At 38.8% G+C, this 17,107-nt stretch overlaps 1 pseudogene; it reads right to left on the bottom strand.

The window, feature by feature from the left end:
• Positions 1 to 11,217: 11,217 nt before the first annotated feature.
• On the bottom strand, positions 11,218 to 16,815 carry LOC123701154 (annotated as a pseudogene).
• Between the last annotated feature and the right edge of the window lie 292 nt (positions 16,816 to 17,107).

Below are 17,107 nucleotides of genomic sequence, written 5' to 3'. Positions count from 1 at the left end.
CTCTGATTCGCTACTACTGCTATAAGAGACATCACTTTCATTAAACGAATTTATCTTTTGTTTTATATATTCTAGGCATATTGAATCCTGAAATTATTAAAAAACTAAACATTAGAGGACACCTTCTTGCACCTTCTTTTGTTTTATATATTCTAGGCATATTTAATCTTGAAATTATTAAAAAAAAATATTAGGGGACACTTGATCCGCCGGGATCAAATCTCCCATAAGAAAGTGTACCATATGTACCCTAGGTATATTGAGGTTATAAAAGAATATTGTAATAATATCTACTACTATTAACATTTTTCTATGAAACAGGCGTTTAAACACATAGATAAGGAATAGTTTAAAATTGATTCTAGTACAAAATATGTTTCCTATCCAATAATTGCAAAATCAAAATAAAAACTTACGAAAAATATTTTCTGGCCACACGAAACACACAATCATCCGCCATCTGATCATTTGTCAAATTTGACAGGAGTACCAACTTTAGAAAGTTTGAACGTACCTTAGACTATCACTGTTGCCACTTAAGGTGGCTTCCCACGGTCTGCGATTCTACGGATCTACACGCACAGCCGACGACTACGGACGGCAACGCACCGCAGACAGGGCTCATCCCACGGTCCGTGATAGTGCGGATCGGTCTGTATAGTTTCGTATTTATCTTCATTTCAAAATGCCAGTGCCCATAGATTCTCTTACTTTAGTCCTTTGTCTTCTGTATGTCGACATTAAATTATCACGCTTCTTTTTTATTTCCTTCAATGAGATTGTTCCATCCTTTAACTGGGTTTTTATGCGGTTCCATGCATCGTATGCATCGGTTTTATTTTTATGTTCTGGCGCTGAAGAATTCCATAAAGTTCATTTTGATAAAGATTCAAAAATTCAAAAATAAGTTCGTTCGTCCACTCCATTTTCGCAACCAAAACACTACTACTCGCGGCAGCGTATGAACAAGTTGTGACCTGTCGGTCTGTGATGACACGGACGCGCTCGGACCGCGCCGCACGAGCTCGCACCGCACCTTTGAAAAAACCGACTCGCGACGGATTACGGTAATTAGCATTTATTAATGATGCTGCTATGCGGAAATCGACAAACATGTTTGGCAAAGCTCGGTTAAAATAAGTTTGTTTTAATAACTTAAAACGGTTTTTGAATTTGCCGTTAACCGCCTCCACAATCCATCTACACACAGTCACCAACCGAGAATCATTTGCCTTTTCTGTTGATAGCTGGGTCGCGTTCCTGTCCTTGGTAGGTGGCATGTGAGGTTCATAGCCAAGGGACTCAATATCATTAATACTGTCCCTGAAGCCCCTGTCCAAAATAAAGACGTCCTCTCTGTGTAGTAACCAATGTAGTAAGTGCTCATCGTCATTCATTATGTTCTGCATAATAGTTGCATCTGATGTTGTTGCAGGAAAAGGGCCTATGACATCTATGATATATCCATCGCTGCTTACTAAAATAAATGGTTTCAATAAATTGCGAAACTTGTGGAGGCTATAAGTTTTTCTTTGAAATAAATAATTAGTGCTTTTTTCAATATATACATTTTTTTTTTTTTTTTTTTTTAACACACTGCTCAGGCATTTGACCGCCATCTCACCTGATGGTAAGTGAAGATGCGGTCTTTCAGGTTAGCATGCCTGATCAGTAAGGTAAAGCCTATTCACTTTGGCCTTGAATAGATCCAAATTGTATCTATCGGGAAACACGGATGGCGGTAGGGAGTTCCACATCTTCGCGGTTTTTATTAAAAAACTGTTTTCGAAGCGCTTGGTGCGCACATGGGGTATCTCGACCACGAAGGGGTGGAAACCAGTATTTCGTCGCGACGTCCTGTATTGGAAAGGAGAAGGTGGTATAAGGTGGTGTAATTCAGTCCCACATTCACCGAAGTGAAGCCGGTAGAAGACTGAAAGGCAAGCAATTTTGCGTCTGTGCTCCAGAGTGTAGAGTTTGCCGCTGAGCAGACTCGGGTCGGCTATAAGTTTTTTAGCACGCCTTTCCATCGAATCTAAGGCGCCTAGATGAGTTTTTGCAGCTCCAGCCCATATATGGCTGCAATATTCCACACAAGACCGAACTTGGGCTTGGTATAATCTAAGAAGCTGGTCAGGTGTGAAGTATTGCCTTACTTTGGCCAAAATGCCGAGCTTTTTTGCAGCAAGTTGCGCCTTAGATTCGATGAACTGTCTGAAGTTGAGGTTCGACGAAACGGTGACGCCAAGCAACTGCAGACTGTCTGACACCACGATCGGCACATCACGAAAAGTCGGAGCTAGGTGAAGTGGACTTTTTTTCGCTGTGAACAGGCACGCCTGCGTTTTTGACGCATTAAATCTCACCAGATTCGCAACGCCCCATTTGGAGATATCCAGTAAAGTGCTATTCACTCGTTCAATCATGGCCTCTCTCTCAGTCGCTATAGTTTCTTTGGATGCAGCAGCATTGGATAGGTATCTTTCTACAACTGTACTGTCGTCCGCGTACCCAAAAATGTTTGGCCGTAGCATATCATTTATGTGCAGCAGGAACAGCGTTGCAGAAAGTACAGACCCCTGAGGAACACCCGCGTTAATATCCAGAGGATCAGATATGCATCCGTCGATAACTACTTGAATAGAACGCTCTCTCAGGAAGTCGGCTATCCAAGTGCAGAGATCAGGGGGTATTCCGTATGAAGGAAGCTTGCTTAGGAGGCTAGCGTGCCAGACTTTATCGAAAGCCTTAGAGATATCAAGGGAGACAGCAAGTGCCTCACCGTGATTCTCTATGGCTTCTCCCCAAATATGAGTAGCGTGTACCAGGAGATCGCCAGTCGATCTATTCTTGCGGAAACCATACTGCCGGTCATTAAGAAGATCGTTGGCCTCTAGGTACGCAAGGAGCCGGTTGTTCAATACACGCTCCATAATCTTGCAGAGTATGGAGGTGATTGAAATCGGGCGATAGTTAGTGGGGTCCGCACGACTGCCTTTTTTGGGCACAGGTTGCACGTTTGCAAGCTTCCAGGACTTAGGGACTAGACCTGACTCTAAAGACAACCGAAACAAGCGGGTCAAGATAGGAGACAGCTCAGGAGCACACATTTTCAGGACTATTCCAGGGATCCCATCCGGACCACTTGCTTTATTGACGTCAAGACCACGCATAATGTTAAGAACATCTTTTTGCCTTATACTTATGCTAGGCATAACTGAGTGGCAATGTGGTAAGGAAGGTGGTGTTGTGTTCGTTGGATCAAGACGTGAATTTTGTGCGAAGAGTATAGCAAATGTGTCGGCTTTCTCTTTTGCAGTATGAGCAAGTGATCCATCGGGTTTCAGCAGCGGTGGTAGCGAGGATCGTGAAAAGTTCGATTCAACAACTTTCGCAAGCGACCAGAATGCCTTACTACCAGCTGGATAGGATGCGAGTTTGTCTCCGATACGGCGAATATGATCGAATCTTGCCCTCTTGAGTAACTTTTTACAGTCCTTGGCAGCTTTGTTAAAAGCTTTCTTTTTTTCGTGTAAATCAGAAGATTTGTGTATTCGAGCATCAGCCCAGGTTCGATATGCGGCTTCCTTACTTCTTTCCGCTTGAGCACATTCAGCGTTGAACCAGGGTCGAGCTTTGGCATCGATGATAACGTCAGAAAAGGGAATAAAATACTCCATTCCCTGACGAATAACATCGGCGATGTTCTCCGCACAGGTCGAGGGGTCGTTAGATGAGAAACAAACCTGGTGCCAAGGATAGGAGGAGAAAAAGTTACGCATCTCGTCCCAGTCTGCCAACTTATATCTCCAAACTCTTCTCTTTCCTTTGGATGTAAAGTCCGGTGGAGAATAAGTTGAAACAGATCTTACCAAGCAGTGGTCAGAGGTACCAGGTGGAGCAGCAACTTCTACCACACAACGGTCGGGATCAGTAGTCAGTAAGAGATCTAGGCAATTGGACGTATGGCCTTCAATATCAGGAATTCGAGTTGCCTCTTTAACAAGCTGGGAGAGGTTATAAGAGGTTGCAAAATTGAAGATCTCTCTCCCAGCATGATCAGTTTTCTGGTACGGGAACAACCATTCGCTATGGCAAGCGTTAAAATCTCCCAGGAGGACGATTTGGGCACTGGGAAACCGAAGTTGGACCACATCTATCGTCTCACTAAGGTAGTCGAAGAGCCTAGTAGTCTCCATATCACCGCTGTGGGAACGGTAAACACTTGCGTATACTATTTTTTCAAATTTTGTTTCCACAACAATCCAGAGAACGGAAAATTTTGGATCTTCAAGATGAAGGAGACGTTGTGCACAGACGTCGTCGCGAATATACACACAGGTACCGGCTTTAGGTAGGAACTTATGTTCAAGAATGTACCCAGGATACCCTAGGTATGATGCGTCAGCAGGACATCTAATCTGCGTCTCGGTAAGGAAAAACAAGTGAGGCTTTTCGGTCTCAAGGTGATGGTGGACTGGCAAGAGATTTGAGTGCAGGCCTCGAATATTAGAGAGGTGCACATTAAACGAGAGGAAGTGCTGCCGCTGTCTATACTTGTTTCCTTTGTGACCTTTTTTCATGTTTGCTTTGAGAAGAGTGAATAGGCAGCAACAATAAGCAGATAAACGAGGCTCAATGCCAGGAGCAACCTAAGAAAAACATTAGGATCTACACTGGTGGAGGCCTAGTCTGGAGACCGCGGGGACGCCCGAAACCCCCTGGATATCGCCAACGGGTCCTCTCACCCGGTCGCCAACCGGCACGTTGGAGCCAATCCAGGATTATGCGCAGGCGGCGGGGCAGCCTTTCACGGGTGGCTAACCCGCTAATTGGGCCCCCTACAACCTGCGGTCGGCCAGCGGTGAACCGTTTCTTCGGATCCCGCTACCCTCCATGACTAGGCGTCCGGTACAGAAACACTAATGCAAAGGAGTCCGCTCATTGACGTTGGGCAACTGTTTAGACCTTATTGTTACAGAGATGGGCTTCACCTAGCATAATGCCGGAACACGACGGGTCGTTTGGCGGCAAGGCTTTGCCAGGCGGGTGGTAACTAGCCGGGACAACTGTCTCCCACCAGAAAAGTTACGGTTACTCATTTAGCACTACCCGGGGAGCACGTGTAGGGACACAAGAGTTTTCACCTACGGACGCGAGTAACATTACCCCCCAAAAATATATATATATCATATATATATATCATATGTGCCATCTGCGATAATAATTAACTTGGTGTTGTTTTCATTTCCAAAAATATGTTTGGGCAAAAATAGATTTCTCTCTAGAAGCTCATCTCTAGAAATATGACCTATACCAAGATGTCTTGGTACATATTGACTTGTCAAGCATTGTCGCGCTATTTTTAGGCGATATTCAAACACTTGACGTGTTACGCCGAAAAGCGTAGCTAGTCGCTCGTTAGGTTCTCCAGTTCGTATTTTCGTTAAATAAGCTCCGAGAACTGATCGGGGATGTCTGCATTTTTCTACGAGCGATGGCGTTTCTTCCAAAATGACGTTGAACTGCTCTAAAGTGAATCCAGTCTAAAACATAAGTTCACTATTATTCAGTGAAGATAATGTTTCAAAATCGAATCTTGTCCTATTGTTGATTGCTTCAATTAACATGTTTGTCATGTTACTAAAAAATGAAGCATTAAAATAATGTGTAACATTTACATTATCCAGTAACTCTTCAAAATCATAGTTATTTAAATGTTCTTCACATATTCGCGAACTCGGTGGAATATATAATCGATAATGACATACCAAATGTAGCTTGATAGACACAGGAACTCGTCGTAGATTTTCATGTCTACATTGCCTATACATACAGAGCCGTGAAGTGTTCGGTGCACGTACGTAATCGCGAACATAGAAACGAGCATCATCCTCTGGATTGTCCTGAGGATCATTGGGGGCTTCAGCAACATTGGGGGCTTCAGCAACATTGGGAGCTTCAGCAACATTGGGAGCTTCAGCAACATTGGGGGCTTCAGCAACATTGGGGGCTTCAGCAACATTGCGGGCTTCAGCAACATTGGGGGGTTCTTGATTGTCAGCATCTAAAATTATTTATTTATTTATTACTAGCTGTCCCGGCGAAGCTAGACTGTACTTAGTGATGAAATAATTTATTTTGATAAGGATTAATAGCACAGATGTAATTACCTTCTACAATGGGAGCGTTCTCAAGACGTAGTTGTCCACCGTCCTTATTATTGGCTCTCTGCCAGCATCTATGGCATACTGCCATTACGTTATTGAATACTACCTGAAAAGGGAAAAAATGAAGATATCAGCATATGTGTGTTTTTGTAATAAGCAGAAGTATTTTTTCTGTGTTATATTGATTATATCGGTGTTATATGTGTGCTTGTCAGTTGTCTAGAACTCGGAACACAATCTACACTCACTTTTGGACTAGACTATAAAAATATTAAGGTGAGATTAAATAACTATGCAGGTAAAAATATCTCATTCCTCATAGGAATTATGGCCGGACGATTGAGTCGTTCCTAACGTAAGCTATACTTTAAGTGCTATATTTCTATTCAAGCAATTCTAAAATGTATCATATATGTAGTATCGTAGCAATGTTCTATCTGCTTATATATTCTAACTACATGACACTTATTCTTACATTATACGTATTCTACATAATATCTAAAAGTTATCGATATATGTATAATAAATCAGTAAATAAATACAATGACTGTGACTTACTTGTGTCAATCCATTTTGCAAAATGTAGGCCGCTAACTCAGGACTACTATGAAACAATGTTTCTTGTAATATATGTCGTCTCTGTCTTAAAACAGATCTAGGACACATTACACATTGGCGTCCAGTCTCCATATTTATAAATCACAGTCCATTAAACGTGCCGGGGTCATCGAGTAGCAATCAAAAGGTCCAATAAACAAGCAGAGGTTAGTAATAGTCGCAAACAAGCCGATAACGCACAAATAAACAACGCGAACACAGCAGAACGTACTAGCCACGACTGAGGGAGGTGCGCGGGCGCAGGCGTCGAAAGGGTGCGGTCGGGGTAACGGAGCAAGGAGGGAGGGTAAAGTACGTCTTACGGCTGTTCTCTCTCGAGTTTTTTTTAGTTAAATAGTACATTTTTAATTCAGTTCCTAATACTTAATAAAACTGTATAAGTATAACATATTTTTTTTTATTGCACGATAACCCCATATCCTACAGTGATGTCGCCATAGTAAAAAATAATCATAATGTCGAGATGTATTTAATGAGATATGTTTGGCATCTGTTGATGATATGGGACGATTTTTTTAAAACTGTATAAGTATAACATATTTTTTTTTATTGCACGATAACCCCATATCCTACAGTGATGTCGCCATAGTAAAAAATAATCATAATGTCGAGATGTATTTAATGAGATATGTTTGGCATCTGTTGATGATATGGGACGATTTTTTGCATAGTCCTTTGCTACAGATGGAACTATTGTTTCAATTAATTGGATTTCATTGCCAGCATTTACTTTTTTAATGTATTTTACACTTTTTAATATTTTTTTGGCGTTTTGCCAGAGTTTATGATGGGGAGAGTTATGTTTTAAAGGGCCTTTATATATTTTGCCGTTTGGAATAGCAAAAGTACTTACATTCATACAATCGAACAAAGTATCCATTAACAGTGTGAAGTCTACTAATAATTGACGACATTCTTCATTTAAATCACCACTTGCAGTTAAATGTTCAGTTACGACAGCAACACTATGGCTAAACAATTTTGTAGCAGATTTAACGCGCATCTAGTTAATTTTTTCAGGCATCACATGCTCTTCTGTCAATTTGTGTATGAGTCGAAGCTCTCAATATGACTTATCAGCATCGTAAACTCTTTGGAAATATACCCATTTTATAGTTTTTTTATTTACAGCCCGCGGAGACTTTTCGTTCTGCGTGAACGCCTGCAAGGTACGCCCAACATCGTGCCGCTCACGGTACGCCATCGAATACGCCACCAGTACCACTTGTAGCAAGTCGAGCGGTGAGATGTACTTGTCTGTCTGTATGTTAAGACCTGACTCATGTACTTCCAGGGTTTTATTTGTTTTTGTGACTGTCCACTTGTTGTCTTTTTGATTTTTTTTAATTTTTCACGGTGCGTGTCTCGCAAATTTTTCCATTTTAACTTTGCCTGTGTAACTGTAAATAAAACAAAATAATTATAATAGAAAGAAAGAAAGAAGAAAGAAAACCACCACATCACAATTAATTTTATGTTATTAACTAATATTATTTGATAATTTTATTTATTTTCAAATATCTTATAACCGGAACTTCATATACAGCACTGTCAAAAAGCTATAGAATAGGCCGTTCTACGCTCTCCGAATTAATACCAGCAGTATGTGAAGCTTTATGGATCAAGTTGCAGCCAAAAGTAATGAAGCTCCCTACTGAACCCGAATGGAAAGTTATAGCAAAAGACTTTTATGATTTGTGTTATTTCAATAATTGCCTTGGTGCAATTGATGGCAAGCACGTGGTAATTTTTTCGCCCCGTAAATCGGGATCACAGTACTTTAACTACAAAAAAACATTTTCGATTCTACTGTTAGCAATTGCTGATGCTCATGGAAGATTTGTAATGATCGATGTTGGATCAATGGGCAGATACAGTGACAGCGGAATATTTACAGATAGTAATTTTTACAATGTGTTGCAAAACAATGGATTGAGATTACCCGCAGATGAACCCCTATATGAAGGAGGTTTGCCTCAGCCGTATGTTTTTATTGGTGACTGCACATTTCCGTTGATGACACATTTATTAAAACCATATCCTGATCATGAACGGTTGGATAAAGACCAGTTAATATTTAATTATAGACTGAGCAGAGCACGCCGAATGGTAGAAAGTGCGTTTGGTATGTTGGTGCACAAATGGCGTATCTTTTTTAGGCCATTAGATGTTAAAATAAGTACCGCCAAAAAAATTGTAAAGGCTGCGTGCGTTCTACATAACTATGTATTACGCAATGAAATCGAAAACGCGCCTTCACAGTCAGTTTTTTCTGATAATATGCAAAGAAATTACTCCGAGGTATCTGAACAAAACTCAGCAGATTTTGAAGACGGCTTCTTTGTGAGAGAATATTTCATGGAATATTTTAATTCCATTGGAACAGTTTCGAGGCAAAATAACCGTGTGCAAAATGTATTAGATTCTGATAGGATAGCACATAACTTACATTAGACTGCAAAATGAATATTGATTTAATATAATTATTATAGGTATATCACAGAGGCGGCTCGTCCTCAGGAGCGCTGGTGCAGTGAACTCCCATAAATAATTATAATAAAGTTATAACTGCTCATTATTTAAAATCTTGTTCATTTCATAAGTAACGCGCGAAACGGAGCTTAAAGAGACTCTCTCACTCTCGATTGCGCTTGCATTGCCTACATACGAAATCCTATAAGAGTGAAAGAGAAATTTCGCCACAGTCCTGCGCGTGAAACAAAAGATTTACTATGGAAAAATAGCCATTTTCGGAGCGCCGCTCTCAAGCGACGTTGCGCATCGCATGACAGCAGCAATTGCGCGCGACGTTGCCACTCCTATATTATAAACAAACACTAAGAATACGCTCGCGAATGCAAATTCGGGGATTTTATAATTTTGCTAAATAATAATTTAATTCGTTTTGAAATACTTTATAATTTTTAGTGTTTATATAGACATAGCTCATTTTTTTTTGTAATAAATTATCCTGCTAACGCTATTGTATTTTCGTTGTTTTATTTCAAGTAAACACCCGTCACCCATACAATTTTGTCACGAGCCGCCTCTGGGTATATGATGTGTTAGATAGATGTTAAATAAAAAAACTTACCTATGTTTGTTTTCTTTAAAATGTCTTTCTAAGCTGCGTCCTTCACGTCTAATTGTTTATATGAAATTAGTTTTGTGTCCCAAAGACACGGATATTGTCGGACACATTCAATAAAAAAACTCATCCATTTTTATTGGAAAATTGGGAACACGTGTATCGTGTATGAAGCCGCAAGACTGACTGTACGCTTGACTGCCGCCGAGCGAGTGTTGCGAGTAATCGCCCGCCTCACTCGCACATTCGCTTATAGCCGAGCTACACAAATATCGGAACTACACACTCGCTCCCCGCGTCTCGCTAACTCGTTTCTAGTTCTAGCTTTACTCGTTACTCGTTAATCGTTGCCGGTGAGACAAGTGCCTAACAATTCATAATATTATATTCCTCCATTTTAAAAAAAACCGGCCAAGTGCGAGTCGGGCTCGCGCACAAAGGGTTCCGTAGCAGCAAATATAATAAATTACAGTTAAATCAACCTATCTCAAAAACTATAAGAGATACTTTGATCAAACCAAAAATCGTTGAAAGAGTTAATTAGCATGCATCACCTCTATTTTTTTTAGAATTTTATACCCCGTAGTTATAAAAATAGAGGGGGGGGGACATACTTTTTACGACTTTGAGAGCTGATATCTCAAAAACCGTTCACTTTAAGAAAAATGTTTTTTAGAAAACTTTATATCATTTTAAAAGACCTTTCCATTGATACCCCACACGGGTATGTACATCGAAAAAAAAAATTTCATCCCTCAGTTACATGTATGGGGGGCCCCACCCCCAATTCTTTTTTTTACTATTTAGTGTCATATTTTTGTAGCGGTTCATACAACACATATTCCCATCAAATTTCATCACTGTAGTACTTATAGTTTCCGAGTAAATCGGCTGTGACAGACGGACAGACGGACAGACGGACATGACGAAACTATAAGGGTTCCGTTTTTGCCATTTTGGCTACGGAACCCTAATGATTTGACTTTTGGAAATTACTTTGAGGAATAATAAGATAGAGAGAATGGAATTCAGGTAAATCAAACAATAGTTTAGCGGTTGACTGCCTTTTTATAATGTTTTCTTTTATTATAATAATTAAAAGCATACATTTTCATTAGGTCATTTTTGTCTACATGTAATCTGGAGCCATTTATTATTTTATTAATATCTCTGCACCAGTTACAAATGAAAAATTTGCAGGACAGCTCCAACATGTATTCAATTGTTTGCGATTTGTGGTTTTCGCAATCAAATAATTTAAAATCAAGATCTACATACATTAACGTTTTTAAGAATGTTTTTATGTTTACATTTTATAGATTGGTTTTTTAAATAATATGTGATTATATCTTGTATTTTTGAAAAAAGCATTACTAAATCATTATTAGGATATGTTAGATATGATTTTCCCTTTTTATATTATCTTATTTTCAAAAATCACTTATATTATTTTTGTCATAAAAACAATCTTTACATTTTTTACAATTTTTAAAAACGTTTATTTTTGCTTTTCTTAATAAATAACCAGTTACGTATTGTAATGTGGCTAATATTCTGGGGTTATTTTTTTTCACCTCAAAATACCATATATTATCTACTTCATTCTCCAAATCGATTGTAACTGTGGGCATGGACTTATTTTCAACATCTTTAAACAAAGATCCCATTGATTTAAACATTGTTTGGCAACTTTCTTCCTCACAGTTGGCGCCAGGTGAGTGCTGGCCACTTAAATTATTAATTAATAATGCAGCAAAAGACGATTCGAAGCCAGTTACAGTAGGGTTAGTGTTTCTGCACCCGAATCAACCCGATTGAAACTTCGAATCAACCCAAAGAAATTCTCTAGAGGATCTTGATTGAAATGCCTCATCCACACAGATTTAATGTTATATTTTTTTGAAAGTATTTCTATGAGGTACTCCACATTATTTATAGTACGTAACCAATTATTTATCGTTGGCACTGTGACCTGCTTGTCCTGTGTTTTACTATTATTATTTACAAATTTTATTGAGCTTAACACTATTTTAGCTTTTGATCAAACGGTGCCATGTTTTGATTTTGGTGTTACTGGTGTCAATAGCGTTTTTCCAGACCTTTTCTTCGAGTTATCATAACTCCCATTTAGAGAGTCAAAAAGTTCATCAAAAAACAGGATGACATCAGCAGTTTGTGTACACTCAGATGGGAAAAAAATAATATTGCATATATCACGAGTTCAGGCTGTGATTGTGGCATGTGCAGTATTACACAATATTGCGATTGATATAGGAGATGAACAATTTGAAGAAAACTGGCCAGAAGAGTTTGACAACGGGGAGGAATATCACAGCAGCACACAGAATACAGAGGATAGTAGTGTACGCAGCAACATAATAAATGACTATTTTGCTTCACTAATACGATGAATAGCAATGTACAAAAATTTATTTGAATTAAAATATTTACAAAAATTTTATCTATTTTATTTTGTAACAATTGCCTCTCTAAGGCCCACATTGCTCGTTTATGCTGTCGTTCTTCTTCTTCAAATAACCACTGTTTCAACACTGGCATCATCAGAGTTGTTTAACTTTCTTATTTTTTGCTCGTTTTCACCTGAATCCAAAAAATAAATTTTAAAATTATGTAATAATGAAACAAGGAATAATAATAGTAGGTAAAAGAAATAGAAAACACTCACATGAAACATTTGACATTGGTTCTTCATGTATCAGAAGTGTTTCATCAGGCTGTAGCGGATTTGAAGGAGTATTTAGGTACAATTTGGTATTTCTAAATGAAGAGCCCAGGTTATGTCGACACGTCTTTAATATTAATAATAATACCTTTCAAAAATAGCAGCAAACATGCCAAACATGAAATATCACTTTAAAAAATCACAAGGCGCAAAAAATTTACAACATGCTCCCCGCGTTGAAAGATAATCTTTCAACATCCATCAGTAAGTGTGCATATTCTCGAGAAGGAATGCCGAAGCACGCCGGTGGACGTCCTCACATCAGCAACTCGATTCACTCCATCAGAGCCCGGATGCACAGCCACAATCCTCCCAAGTCTCCACTTTAAGGGCGGTGAGTTCTCCTCTTTTATTACGACGAGAGTGTCAATCTTTAGTAGATTTTGATCCTTTTGCCATTTAGTGCGGTGCTGAAGCTGCGAAATATACTCCTTGGACCACCTTGCCCAAAAATGCTGTCGCAACTGCTCAATTCGCTGATGACGAGAGAGATGATTGTTGGAGTGTTGTTTAAAATCGGGTGATGGTAGTGATGTCAATGGACGTCCAATTAAAAAATGACCAGGTGTGAGCGGCATCAGGTCTTCCGGGTCTGACGAAAGTGGAGTGAGTGGCCTTGAATTTATAATCGCCTCTATTTGAACTAAGGGGGAATTTAATACCTCGTATGTAAGATTACAAAGTCCCAACACTCTAACTAAATGAAATTTAGTGGATTTTACGCCTGCCTCCCAAAGTCCCCCAAAATGTGGTGAGTAAGCTGGAATGAAATGAAAATTGATGCCTTCATCAGCCAGATTTTCAGTAAACGAATTGCAATTGCTTTTTAAGAATTTTGAATTGAAAGCTCATTATAAGCGCCGACAAACGAGGTCCCATTGTCCGAATAAATGTTAAGTGGTTTTCCTCTTCGTGACATAAAACGTTTAATAGCGAGTAAATAATTATTGCTTGTTAAGTCACCAACCAGTTCAAGATGCACGGCTTTCGTACTAAAGCACACAAAAAGTACAATATAGACTTTAACGACCCTACAACCTCGCCCTTGACGGCTGACAGCAGAAAGAGTTCCAGCGTAATCTACTCCTACATTTTCAAACGGAAAACTGGGTTTAATACGATTGGGGGGTAAATTACCCATCAGAGGGGACAATGTGTTACCCTTGATCTGCACACAACGTACACATTTACGGAAGGTAGCCTTTGCTAAACGTTGACCACCCATGGCACAAAGATGTAGTCACCAATTAAATCATTACAATCCAATTATATATTTATGGAAATCTCACTTGACATCTGTTTCTTAACCCATATCATCCCAAGCCTACTTAAACTTCTTCGATTTCGATGAAACTTACAGAACTTCATCTTATGACCCTTTTTATTAATAATATGTAATAATAAAAAAATATCAGTTTCTAATATTTCAGTTTCAGTACCGTTCCAATAATGGAACAGTAGGAAGATATGCCACTGGTACCAAGTAGCTTCTTATGTATAGAAATGGTTGAAAATAAAGCCATTTAGTTACGTATTATTTATTAATAAGCATATCAATTTACAACTCACATTACTTGGAATGAAGAGCAGGTGAACATTTTTGGTGCAGAGCAACGTTACATTTTTCACACTTCATTGTTGTGTTTTTATGGCACAACCCACAGCGGCTTTGTTTCTCATTTTTTACTATATGATGGGTGTTTGATATTATGCGGTTGATTCTTCCTTTTAATTTGATGTGATTAAATGAAACGAGAATACTGACTTGCAGTGAAAAATATTAGGTTTAATTAAAACGATTACATTGTGTGTGCCGTTACAAGATTACAAAAAAGGAATGACGTTAGGTTACATGATTAAGCAAATTTGTTTCACATTAACGTGAAGTTGCCGCCGGTGTTGCCGCCACACCGCTGAACGACGCTCACTTCATAGTTGTTGAACATACCGCCCGCCTTGGAAGAACTCAGGAAAGGCTTCCAACATGAAGCACTCGTCAGTGAAGCTGGATCATGAGGGGTATAACGGGCAAATTTTTGCAAAAGATCGACGTATGATGCCGTGCGCTGTCCGTATTTCAGCCACTCGGGAAATCCCATCAGTCCCCGGTAAGACTAAGTATGTCCATACTGTAAATCAAAGGTAGCTGTTTGAAATGAAGGGTCTGTCAGAGATCTTTGTTTATTTGAATCTTTAGCTTCATTACATTCATTTTTCCTTATAATGTGCATTGAATATTCAAGCTCCATCTCTTTTTTCTGATTTGCATCTGCTGATAAGTATTTATTGCATGATGGACATTGATCTTTTTTTGGCTTATGGAAAGACAAATTGAAAGATGTGCTGAAAATGCGTCTGTATGTCAGTTCACTCACTGCATGAACTTAAATTATTTAAAAGTAATGCAGCAAATGCAGTCTCAAATGAAGCACATGTTGGGTTGGTGTTTCTTGCTCCGTGACTTCTTATACACCCAAAAAAGTTTTCCAGGGGATCCTGATTAAAATGCCTTAGCCAAATTGAATTAATATTGTGATTGTTGGATAGTATGTTTCTTAAATATTCAATATTTTCTATGGTGAATAACCAATTCGTTATTGAGGGGACTGATGAAATTTTGCCATTCTTTGAAATATATTTCATTGTTCTTAAAATTGCCTTTGCATTTTGCCACTCTTTTATGTGTGCCGAGTTGGCTGTTAGAGGTCCAAGTAATTGGATTTCCTAATTTATATTGGTGATAATTTCCGTTCATGGAATCTTAAGGTCATACTAGTAACATATTCCTGAATGTGTCATGTATAATATAATAATTAGTCTGGACCCAAACTGGATTTCCTGTAATATAGACACCAGAGCTGATGCGATGAAAAAAGGCTTCATCATCAGCCAAAAGACGTCCACTGCTGGACAAAGCCTCACCTAAGGATTTCCACACTGGCCGGTTCTATGCTGCCCTTTAGGATGTCAAAATAATAATAAATCTTACCAGCAAGATAGCCCATGTTTATTCCAACTGTCCTACTAAAAACTTGTGTAGCACACTTCACCTTCATTTTCTTTTTTTTTTTTTATTGACATGGTATTCAGTTAATTTTGGTACTAGTCGCACACCCTGATATGAAGGATCTTCCTTATATAGTTCCATTATGTGATCCCATTTCGCTAGTTTTCTGGTGCCGTTCATTACAAATTGCAGATCTTTTGTTAGTAAATTGTTCCTTATCCCCTTTATTAAATGTGGAGAATCATAAAGAGGAACTATTTCTTGGTTGTCTATTTAAAATGTATTTTTTTATGTTCTTCTCCCTTTCGTTAATAATTTTCTTTTGTGCTTTTTATTAAATAATTGATGGCGCTAATATTAGATGCACCTTGATCGCACACAGTTGCCATGACGTTCAGCCCGATTGATTTTAGTTTTCGAGTTATTTCGGTTATTTGTCGAGCCAATTCTTCTTTTTGTGTGCTTCCAGAGCAAAAACTGTAAGCTATAGGCTGTTTATAATTTTTAAGTAGTCCTCTTATCATGAAAACTAAAGCATGGTCTCCTATTTTCTATTGCGTTTCTAAACCGTTGTCCACAAAACCAATAATTTTATCTTTTCTTTGGTTGTAATTAAAGTTTGGAGCTAAAGCTACTTTATCGAAGAGCAAAATGCATAGCTTTTCATTCGCATTCATTTTTTTTTAATCTTTTTCCCAGTTGTTCAAATAAATTATTATTGATCCCTGGTTTCAATGATGCTGTTGTGATCATTCGACTGAGTGTAACAGGAGCAGGCAGTAAAAAAAATTTTCTTAGCCATCGGTATGCTTTTGGACCCTGCTTGTACAATCTTTCCCATTTGTGCGCTTCGTGGTTATCTAGAAGTAACAACACCTTCTTGTCTGTTGTTGGACGGGTCATTCGACATAAAATTGCAGCCAGTTTAAAAAAGCCGGTCCATTTATCCATCCATTGTCCGTCACGGTAGCTTGAGATCCAGGAGGCGAACCATCTAAAAGACGTTCTTGCATTCTTTTCCGTGCAAAAATGAAAAATGGCGGAATAAATGTGCCAGCAGCATTGCAACAGCAAATGACCGTTGTCAACTGGCCTCTCTCCGCACTCCCTACTACACCGACTCGTTTCTTGCCCTTTAAAGTTAGTACCTTAGGTGGTTTAGAATATGTCGTTTTTACGCCAGTTTCATCCATGTTATATATAGTGGTGGCATCAAAATTGTGCTTCTCAACTTGATTCCAGAAATTGGAGTAGAATAACTCAACTTGGGGTCTATTAAAGCCCCTCATCCGCGCTATTGAAGTAGGTTCCGGTGATCGTAAAACAATATCAGGATGTCGCTTTTTAAATCCAGCAAACCAATCATTGCCTGCTTTTCCATTCTTAAAAGAATGGGGTGTATTGTTTTTTTCTGCGTAGTCAAACGCCATTCGTAAAAAATCGGTACGAGTCAAACCATAAAACAGGCTATCTAACTTCAT

This window comes from Colias croceus, chromosome 21 (assembly GCF_905220415.1).
Source record: "Colias croceus chromosome 21, ilColCroc2.1".
Classification (NCBI taxonomy): Eukaryota; Metazoa; Arthropoda; class Insecta; order Lepidoptera; family Pieridae; genus Colias; species Colias croceus.
Note: the sequence above shows the minus strand (reverse complement) of the source record. Positions and strands in the feature narration are given on the sequence as shown.